The sequence below is a fragment of the Dipodomys spectabilis genome, unplaced genomic scaffold, assembly GCF_019054845.1.
Source record: "Dipodomys spectabilis isolate Male_0828 unplaced genomic scaffold, ASM1905484v1 ptg000043l, whole genome shotgun sequence".
Taxonomy (NCBI): domain Eukaryota; kingdom Metazoa; phylum Chordata; class Mammalia; order Rodentia; family Heteromyidae; genus Dipodomys; species Dipodomys spectabilis.
In genome coordinates, this window is record NW_024870720.1 from 11846211 (window position 1) to 11857684 (window position 11474).

An 11474-nucleotide genomic window follows, 5' to 3' on the forward strand; every position below is an offset into this window, starting at 1 on the left:
AACTTCATTCACACTATTTTCCTTATATACAAATAAGGGTACTACAACTTCTTCTATGAAGAAATAGCTCATCAAAGGCTTGATGAATGTAGGAATTGATGACAATATAATAGTGTGCCCAGCAGAGAGAAGAAACTTATTACTACCTCTCGCACTATACAAACCAAACTCTAATGATATTTGCCTTGCTGTTTTTTTTAAATTATTGTAAGGCTGATGTACAGAGGGGTTACAATTACTTAAGTAAGGAATGAGTACATTGCTTGTCAATCAATGTTACCCCCTCCCTTGTTTTCCCTCACTTTCTCTCCCTGACTCCCCTCCTCCCAAATTGTAGTGTTCATTTCTAACATAGTGCCTGTGAAAACCCCTGTTACAGTGGTTCACCCTTTCCCTCACCATTTTGTTTTTTTCTTTTCCCTTCCCCAAATAGGATAAACACACATATATTTGTAAAACACAGGATACCAAAATCAAAAATAGTGATAAAAGGAGATAAACCAAAGAGGAAAAAAACACAAAGAAATAAAGAAATAACTTCACACAATACATTAAAAAACAACAAAAACAAAAACCTCTTGTTTCCATATCTTGGAGTTCATTTTGATTAGCATCACTTTATATAGTCATATGTACATAGCTATTGGGCTATTATGATCCTCTGCAGGAACTATCCTAGACATATACTAATTACTACAAATAAGGGAAACCATGGCACCTATGTTTATTTGGGTCTGGCTTACTCACTTAATATGATTTTTTTTCAAGTCTTTCCATTTCCTTATGAATGGACCAATGTCGTTCTTTCTGATGGAAGCACAGAATTCCATATGTGTGTGTGTGTGTGTGTGTGTGTGTGTGTGTGTGTGTGTGTGTGTGTATAATTTTTTTTCTTGATCCATTCATCTACTGAGGGGCATCTGGCTTGGTTCCATATCTTAGCTATAGGAATAATCCTGCAATGAACATAATTTTGCTGGTAGCTTTAGTGAGGCCTTGTTTGTGCTCATTTGGATAAATGCCCAGGAGTGGGATTGCTAGATCATAGGGGAGGTCTATGTTTAGTCTTTTGAGGAACTCCATACAGATTTCCCAGAGTGGCTGAACCAGTTTACATTCCCACCAACAGTGTAGTAGTGTTCCCTTTTGGCCACATCCCCACCAACATCTTTTATTATTTATTTACTTGATAATAGTCATTCTAACTGGGGTGAAGTGGAATCACAATGTAGTTTTGATTTACATTTCTTTTATGGCCAGAGATCTTGAACATTTCTTCATCTGTCTTTTGGTTATTCTTTTTTTTTTTTGGTCTGTCATGGGGCCTGAACTTTAGGCCTGGGCACTGTCCCCCAGCAATTCAGCTCAAGGCTAGTGCTCTATCACTTGAGCCACAGTACCACTTCTGGCTTTTTCTGCTTATGTAGTGCTGAGGAATCGAATCCAGGGCCTCATGCACACAAGGCAAGTACTCTACAACTGAGCCACCTTCCCAGCCCATGTCTTTTGGCTATTCTTATTTCCTCTTCAGAGAAGTCTATTTTTAACTCTTTAGCCCACTTATGAATGGGGTGGTTGTTTCTTTGAGGATTTGCTTTTGGGGAGTTTAATTTTTTGAGCTCCAGGTATATTTTTCATGAATCCCTTGTTTGTTTTGCTACTTAATCATACACTCAGTGGGAATAAGGACTCTTGCTTATACTTGAATTCTTACAAATATTCAGAGTTGCTTGTTTATGCAAATTCTCAGTGCATGAATGAAAACCCAGAGCTATCACAGGTATCCAATTATGAGGCCATATCTTTTCTACTATGTCCTCATACGTGAAGGAAATAAAAATTATGAATCAAGGTTTTCTTGTATCATATCAATTGCAGATTTAGACATATAATTTAGATATATATGTGTGCAATTTCTCATCTTAGTTTCCTCTTCTACAAAGTATATAACTTTATATTAGGAGGAAAGCTACCCATTTTCCCATTGTATACCTTCCAGTAGCAATCCAGTATTCTAATTGGCTTTAAAATATTTCTTTGTGACATTTTCTAGAAAACTTTATTTAAACATTTTTGCACAAAATAAGCCCCTCTTATGATACTTCTGATCCTTTTGTTTATCATTCAGCCATAATTAGCGCTTATTTCACATATATTTATTTATATAACTATCTCCCCACACCTATTCAAACAGACTACATAATATGTCACTCTGAAAAAATATGACATATAGACAAAACAAGACAGGTTGCTCCATACATGTTGTATAGTCCCTTAAAATAAACAAGAATTTCAATCATCAGAGTAATAAAGAATACACCAAAATTGATATACTTTATGCACTATATACCTGTTAATCTATATATATATATAAACATATGCATATGATCAGATACACTGAAACATATAAAAATTATTGAAGACTTTATCAATGAAAGTAAAACTCTCTCCAGATGTTACTGAATGTAATATCTGAATTTAGATAATACTTGCATTTGTTCCTGTAGCCTGAATTTAATTTGGCTATATGAGAGATGCAACTGAAGCTCTTGCAGGATATTAGAGCAGTCAGATAAGAATTTGGAGCTACAAATGTGGCCAAGGATAATATACTCAGGTCAGAATTACTTAGGGAAGAGCAAATTTAAAGTATCTTGACAGATTACTTTTCCGAAACTGTTAGCCTTCTAGAAACCAGTATACCAGCATTCTTTAATATATTTTCTTACTCTTTTAGACCTTTAAGAAAATATTAAGGCAGTGAATATTTCTTAATTTCCTCTTTGTGAAGATGCTATCAATTTAATAATAGTTATTTAGAGATTTAAAAATACTACTACATTTTGATGTATTGATGTGAGATAAAACCTTATTTAAAAACTATTGACATGAAAAATATTCAAAACAACAAATAGAATTTTTCAACGACAAGTGGTATCAGCAAGATGATGGAACAGAAGTTGCCAGAACATTTCCCCTTACAATAACATAAATTTAAACAAGTACTGATGCATAAAAGAAGAACCCAAGTGAGTGAATAAAGCACTGGAATGAAGCACAGAAAGAAGCAAAGACTTACTGGAAAAGGAAGGAGTGGCAGTTAGTTAAACATGATGTTCCCCTCCCTCAAGTGTGCACAGCATGGTAGACAGCTACTGCATTGGGAAGAGAATAAAGGGAACACCCAGTTTCACTTCACTGAAGTCTGTTAGAACCAAGTTATATCAAACAACTACGAGTATTAATTAGACCAAGGAAGATGAAATTTAACCTGGGACAAACAAGTCCTTGGTAATCTGAGAAACATAAGTACAGACCCTAAGAATGGAACAAACTGTGGCCTCCAATTTACTGAAATTTACAAAGTGAGTAACAATAGAGCAAAACTTGAAAGGCAGGATCTCCCCGTAGAGATAAACTCCAGGCTAGTCATTAAATGGAAAAGTCCAGAGATAAAGGCCTGGATAAATTAGTGAGTTAAACACTGGGTTACTGGAATTTGGTAAATAACAGTGAAACTCAGAAAGAGCCAGAAAACCTGAAAGGTGGGTTGATTGGGGTGTGATAAGTAAAGAAGTTTGGAATGTGTTCTGGTCAGTATCAGTGAAACCCCAAACCAGGAACTGAACAAAGGGAAGATCTGATGACTTATTGCCTTAGCTACCAGAATTGTAATAGCCATCTGTAATCATTAACTGATAGCCTTGCTTCTGTAACTTGCTTCTTTGTTGATTACAAAACTACCACTAACCACCTGTGAGCCCTCTCCCCCACCCACCACCACCATGAACCTTGTCTTTAAATACCCTGAGCTATTTGACTTTACTGCTATTCTTCACTGTCCAGATATAGTGGGGGAGCAGCCAACATGGCTAATAAGGATTCCTAGCCCAAATGACTTGAGTGTTGGTAACTCCTTTCACTGTTCATGGGTTCAAGTCCCACCGGACCTGGGAAGTTGGGATAAAGTTGGGATACTTCAAAGACCCCAGGATCAAGTGTGCCTAGTGACTTCTGGCATCAGGCTAGTACCTGCAGTTTTAAACATCTGGCCAGTCCCTATAATTCCAGGTCCCAGTTCTAATCTTGTCTCCTATAGCCCTAGGTACTAATCAAACACCCAAATAGCCAGGCTCTAGCCATGGTCATAAGGTCCCACATGGTAATATATCCTTGTGCTTCAAGCTAGTGCTTTTGTCTCCAAGTCAACTCTCATACATAAATCCAAACTCAAGATGGCTTTCTAAGAAATAGAAGCACGCTCTCTCTGTCTTTCTCTCTGACTCTGCCTGTCTTTCTGTCTGCCTCTCTCTGTCTGTTACACACACACACACACACACACACACACACACACACACACACACACACACACACACACACACACACACACACACACACACACACATACTTAGGTTCCACTCCTGCTTCTATAGAGAACTACAGATTTATTCCAGAAGTTTCAACCTCTAGATCTGTCCCAGGTCTCCAAAAGACTCAGGCTCTAGACCTCTCCCAAGCCTACAAGCTGACTACTGTAAGAAATATTCAAGTTGTACCAGCACTAGACTGATCACCATTACCTCAAGCTTCAGACTATCCCTTGTAGAGATTGTATGGCCTCATCTCCATGGCCTCAGGCCCAGTGCAGCTTCAGGCTAACCCATGTGGACTCAAGCAATCCCACTGTAAAGCAAGAATCCCAGGGAATACTATCACTTGTGGCTCCAGAATTAGTTCTGAGAATCCAAGATACATACTCATACCAGAATTGTGCCAGCCACTCCCTATATCACCCCTCCCTATAGCTTTATCTAAGCAGATCTCAGTGACGATGAGCCTCCATCACAGTCTCCAAGAACTCCAGCTTTAGACAACCCTGGTGAAATTAGGTACACACAAATCTTGAGGGAGAGGAGTCTAGCCTTCCCTGCAACTGAAACACAATATCAGACAGCCTGAGGATTCCATTAATAACCCTGCCAGTGGGCACTCCTCAAAAATCTCTTGACAAGCTCAATGGGGGAAGGGCTGTACCTTCTGAAGAGAACACCACACGGCTACAAGAATCATGAATAAGTAAGGAAATAAGACATCACCAAAAATAAAAGCATTAATAACAAACCCTGAAGTAATGTCTAACCCCAAAAAGGTCAATCATTAAAAACAAAGAAAGCACTAAAAATTACAGATAAATTAATGCAGTTAAGAAAATATTATATGAACAAAATTAGATTCAATAAAACTATTTATTTAATAGTAGACTTGAATAAGCAGAAGAAAGAATTGGTGAGTTCAGACAGAATATTTGAGATAGAGAAATAAGAATCTCTGTCGCTGTTAATAGCAAGTAAATAAGAATTAGCAAAGGCTCTGAATAGACATTTTTCCAAAGGAAACATAAATGGCTTTCTATCACTGTGACAAAATACGGAAAAAATTCAATGTAAGAGATGGCTCATTTTGATTTATTTTGGTTTGCTCATAGTTTCATGCCTGAATGTCTTTGTTATTTAGGAACCAGTATTATGGCAGGGCATATAAAGTAGAGCAAATCTACTCCCTTCATGGTAACCAGGAAGAAAAAAGAGAAGAATTGGCTACTGTCCTAACTCCCCTTTAACCTAACTTCCTTTTACCAGGCTCCACTTCCTACAGTGTCCATTGCTATGTGCTGTTGTGTGACAGTTGCAGCATGACCTCAAAGTCTTTAACACACACACACACACACACACACACACACACACACACATATCTTTGGGGAACATTCAGATCTACAGTACAGCAATAGTCAATGAGAATATTTTAAAATGCCCAAAATCACTATCAGGAAAATTCAAATCAAAACCACAATGAGTTATCACTTCACACCTATTAGAATAGCCATTTTCAAAAAGACAAGAAACAATTGTTGGTTAAGATACAGAATAAAGGAAATGTTTATACATTGTTAGTCAAAATGTAAACTGGTTTGTCATTGGGGAAAGCAGTTTGAAACATGCTGAAAAATCTGAAAGTAGAATTCTTATAAAATTGACATTTCTTAGCCTACATCTAAAAGAACGAAATCAATAAAGAGATACTTCCATTCATATGGTGGTTCTGGCATTATTCACAATATCCAGGAGTTGAAATGAAATGTAATATCTGTTGTCCAATAAATAAACAATAATTGTCACACACACACACACACACACACACACACACGGAATGTTTCTGTTAAAAAGTAAGATCCAGTCATTTGTGTCAAAAAACTGAAGGATACTGTGGTCAAGTATGATAATTAGACACAGAAAGACAAATTCAAGTGGCATTTTTCTCACTTATATGGTATCCAAAGTTAAAGCCTATAAGAAGTAGAGTATAATGGTAGTTTCCAATGGCTAAACTACCTATTTATAAACACTGGTGAAAATACTGTGTGGCACTTGAACATAACAAATGTACATGACTCAATAGCCAGATGTTTGCTATTATTTAAGATAATAAATGAAAAGTTATATTTTTATATAAAAGAACAAATAGGATATACAACATGCTATGAAAAATCATATATTACAAAAACATATTTTGTAAACCAGATTATCAGATTTTCTGGAGCTAAATATTAGCATTATAGTCATAAATTGTCAAAAGAATCTTCTTTATTCAGTTTGGTGTTCTAATGCAATTGCAAAAAGGCATTGTACTTAGGATGACTTTAAATCTTTCATTATGAAATCTATTATGCCCAGTTTTTAGAATTTTACATTTCCCTGAAGTATAATGTACATTACAGTGTACTTCATTGTAGCATCAGCTTTTACAGTTTGGTGATAAATACAGTGTTTGAATGTTTTTGTCTAATTAGGTCATACTGCAATGAACAGCCTCCTGCATTATGTATGGATATATATCAGAAAGCTTCTGAATACTGTGTGTTTCTCACTTACCAAGTAAAAAATCTATTATAAGAGCAAAATATAGAGTGAGCCCAAATCCTAAATTATTTATAATGTCTGAAAGAACAGTAGTTGGGGCTTAAGGGGGATAGAGTGTAATAAATTAGAACAGAAAATTAAAGTAGACTTTGGCTCAACAATAACTCCAAGTCTATGTCAAAAGATGAAATGCCAACAGGACATGGCAATTATATAAAAGAGAGCAGAACATTTAAACTGAAGAATATTTATTTAAATATAGACCTACTATGTAATAGTAATTTTCATGTGGAAATCAATCAGTTAAATGATATGTTTCTATACCTCAAGGAGCTTATAATTCATAGAAAAAGAATGACAATGGACAACTAGAGGGAGATTGAAATGCTAGAATGGGCAATGTAGGATTACGTAATAAACAAAGCTCATACTTATAGAACCAGGGAAGCAAGAAATCTAACGAACTAAAACAAAACAAAAGAAAAAAAAAACCTGCTTTTAAGGGAATTTGTATGTGATATGTCAAAGAGCAATGTAGTGATTATAGCAAGAACTATTTATTATATTTATTTGTAATTTTTAGCTTTAAATTTGGGGCTTTGAGCTTGGTAGACAGATGCTAGCAAGCAATATCTCTAAGCAGTTTTTTTCCCATTCATTATTTTGAGATAGTGGGCTATGACCCATCTATTTTAGGCTTCCTATTGTAGGTGAAATGAGAGGTATGCAACAACACATATACCTATTCATTGAGAAGGTGTTTCAGGTGTATGTTTGAATCTCAGAATGTCAAGTAGCTAGGATTACAAGCATAAGCCATTGGCATTTAACTCAAAACTTTCTTATTTTACCATTGCCAACTAGCATGTTTGAATGTGATCCTAATAGCTATGAAGTACTAGTAATCATTGTTAAGCTGGAGAGTAGTATGATTGTGTGTGTGTATGTGTGTGTTTGTATATGTTTGTGTGTGACAAGAAAAGGGGCAAATCCAGAAGCAAAATGAGTACTACTATACTAAACTGAATGGTAAACAAAGATTTTAAAGTATACCAAAGTATGTTTTAAAAAGGAGAGAGATCAACAATTACATCTTTTCCTGCATTTAATAACTGATTAGTTATAGAGATGATAACAGAGGAAATAATAATGGCTCTTGGATTGTGGCTTCCTATTCTTCAGCCAATTATATTTTAGTAGCTAGAAAAAGAAAGCCTTTTGTTTCCATAAACCTGGGAGGAGATATTTAGTGATCATAAACATCACTCCTTATTTAAAAGCCATAAAAGTAGGGTAGGGGCTCTAAGAATGCTATCACAGGGATTCAAGATTTCCATTTATCATCAAAGTATAGCTCATTTAAGTTTAAGCACTACAAATTATTTTCCTTCTTTTAATCTATGTGCAAAAGCATATAATTTACCACAGATGGCAGTACAATAGTTCTGGCCAACCTAACTTGTGAGTCAATGTCCCAGTTTCCTCTTATTATTTATGGCATTCTATTAGATACATATTAAATGTAAGCATTTGAAAAATGCTGACAAGACTGGCTCATCACCCAGACTGAATCTGACTGTTAGGAAGCTTATACTATGGAAAATACGTTAGGACTTCATGTAAATAAGATGTCCTAAAATGTATTTCCTATTTCTAAGAATTATACGTTCCTAGCAAATTTATCTCCTTGAGAAAAAAAATAAAGACCTTCAATATAATTACCCTGCTAATAAGATCCCTACTCCTTTCTACAAGTGTCCACCATCAGCTAGGCTGAAAGTCAAAGTAATATCATAGTTTAATATCTACTTGACTTTAAATCATGTTTTCAATAATGGTATGCTAAGTTTATCAAAAATAGAATTTGATAGAATATTATTTTATATGATCATCTGTATATAGTTATTGAGACTTTGTCCAACAAAGACTGGGAGAGAGCAACAGTGGAGAGACGTGATTCAAAAAGTATTATACTCATTACCTGACTTATGTAACTGTAACCCCTCTATCAACTCAACAATAAAAATAAATAAATACTTTGATTTAGAAGTAATATTTTACTGAAGTTCATCCTGATACCATGGAGGAAAAGATGTGGAAACATTTTGGCAACTTAGAAGACTATGCAGGGTTCCAATAGTATTTAAAAGAATTTGACTTTTGGAGAACACGTGTGACAATTCACATCAGTAATCTGTAATGTCATTCTTTGAAATGTATAGTCTAGAAAATACTAGATGTTAGCTTGTATTCTTTGCAATTTTAAAACTAAGTTAATTTTTCTTTAGTATAACATTTCCTCATGTGAATTTGGAGCCTCATAAGAACCCTCTTAAAGTATCTATTTCTAAAATCATGCACATCAATCTTCCTGCTTTTCTGTTTACTATGACAAAACACCAGAGCCTAAGTGGCTTAACCAACAGACATTAAGATCCAGGGGCTGATGATTTGGTTCCATGTGAATATTCCCTTGTGGATAGCAGATGCATACTACTTCTTTGTATCCTTACGTGGTATATGGAAACGTCTGGCCTTACTTCCTCTTTATTTTTCCCTTTTTATTTTTATGAATTTTTCATTGTTATTATAAAGGTGATTTACAGGGGGGTTACAGTTATAGAAATCAGACAAAGAGTACATTTCTTTTTTAATAGTGTTACCCTTTCCCTTGTTCTCTCCAAATAAATATTAATGAAGAAAGTACATAAATGAGATCAGTACCCTCATGAAAGAAATCTTAAGAGAGTTCCCTCAATTCTTCTACTATAACAAGACACAGTGAAAAGATAGTAATCTATGAATAAGGAAGTAGGCCCCCACCAAATACTGAATGGGCAAACACCTTAATCTCAATAAATTTCTACTGTGCATAAGTTATACAGTCTGGGGAATTTTGTTATTGTATCCAAATCAAATGAGAAGTCACTGAAAGTAATGAAAAAAAGAAAGATAATTAGAATTTCTCTGTGCAAAGTGGCTACAGGAGAATAAATTAGTAGGCAGGAAGGAATAGAACCTTCCCCATATTACTAGCTAAATGCAGTAAATTACATAATAAACCCAAAGACCCAGATGATAAAGTATATATAACCTACAGGGAGGTACTGCTGTATTTTTTGTAATAGTATTGGAGAAAAAAACTTGAAAGCTTGTTTCAGGGACACAGGAAATAAATAATTAAGCAAAGTAACACAATTTGTATAACTGCATTGACAATCACAAGATTCTATGAGATAATTAAATAAGTCACATAGAAAGAAAAAAGTTATAAAAAGAGTAATTACTATATTATTTTAATATTAGGAAAGTGGGTAAAAATAGAAAAATTGTTAAGAGAATTGAGTCAAGCCTACTGGTGAGACAGAGAAGCAAGAGTTTGAACAAATGGAAATCTAATGAAGAAAGCATTTCAAGAAGAGGTATTTGTGTCAAATGTCAATGCTATGTTAACAGGCACTGAAAAATACAATATGGAAATGTTGGGGCTATACACGTTCCTACAATGGAATAAAAGGAGAAAATAGCATGGGTGCTACTTTTTCCTTAAAAGATAGATCTAGACATGTTCATATATATATATATATATATATATATATATATATATATATATATATATATATATCAAGAGAGAGAGAGACTGTAATAAGGGATTACTTAAGGGGAGAGAATAAAGGGAAAAAGAATAATACAGAATAGAGGGTGAAGAGTTCTTCAATACATTTTGAAAGAAGACAAATATGGTCAGAATAGATTATTTGCATTTATGAAAATTGAAAGGGAAACCTGTTGCTATTGTTTTGGAAAAGGAAGAAAGGGAAAAGGAAAATTGATAGAAGAGGCGAGATTGACTGTAACATATTGTAAACATGTGAAAATGTAACATGAAATTCCCCTTTGTATAACTAATATTAGCTAATAAAATAAATTTTAAATAAATTACAAAAGAGATGAAAACAATTAGTTAGTATATATAACTCGTAAGGACTTGTTTCCTAGACAAGTAATTAAAAGGGAAAGAATATGAATACAAAAATAAAAAAGTAATAATACCACATACATCTTCAGTAAAGAGAGCAGAAACTCAGGTAGTAGAGAAAAGGGGAATCTGCTGCAATCAGATAACTGAGTACAAAGGAAGAAAGAGTTCCTGGATACAAATGGAAGCACTGGCTGCCAAGAAGTGCTCAGCTCAATTCTGGTGTGAGAGTGAAGGCAGAGCATGTATGTACAACACTACCAGATAGACATTTCCCGTGTTCTCAAGAAATGTGTAAAATTGTACAACTCAAAAACAGAGATGAGAAAAAAAACACAGCATCCAAATAGAGCAGATTCTGCAGACCTCACTTAGACATGTGACTACAGGCAAATACAAATGCATGCCTCACATTCTTCAAAAATAGATCAAGACAAAACAGGTATCAACTTTATAAGACTGGAAAGGAAGATTACACAGTATATCTTTTACACAGTATATCTATTACACAGTATATCTATTATCCTCCAATAAAATACGAGCTCCATGAGAGCACTAAGCTTTTTTCTGTAATTATT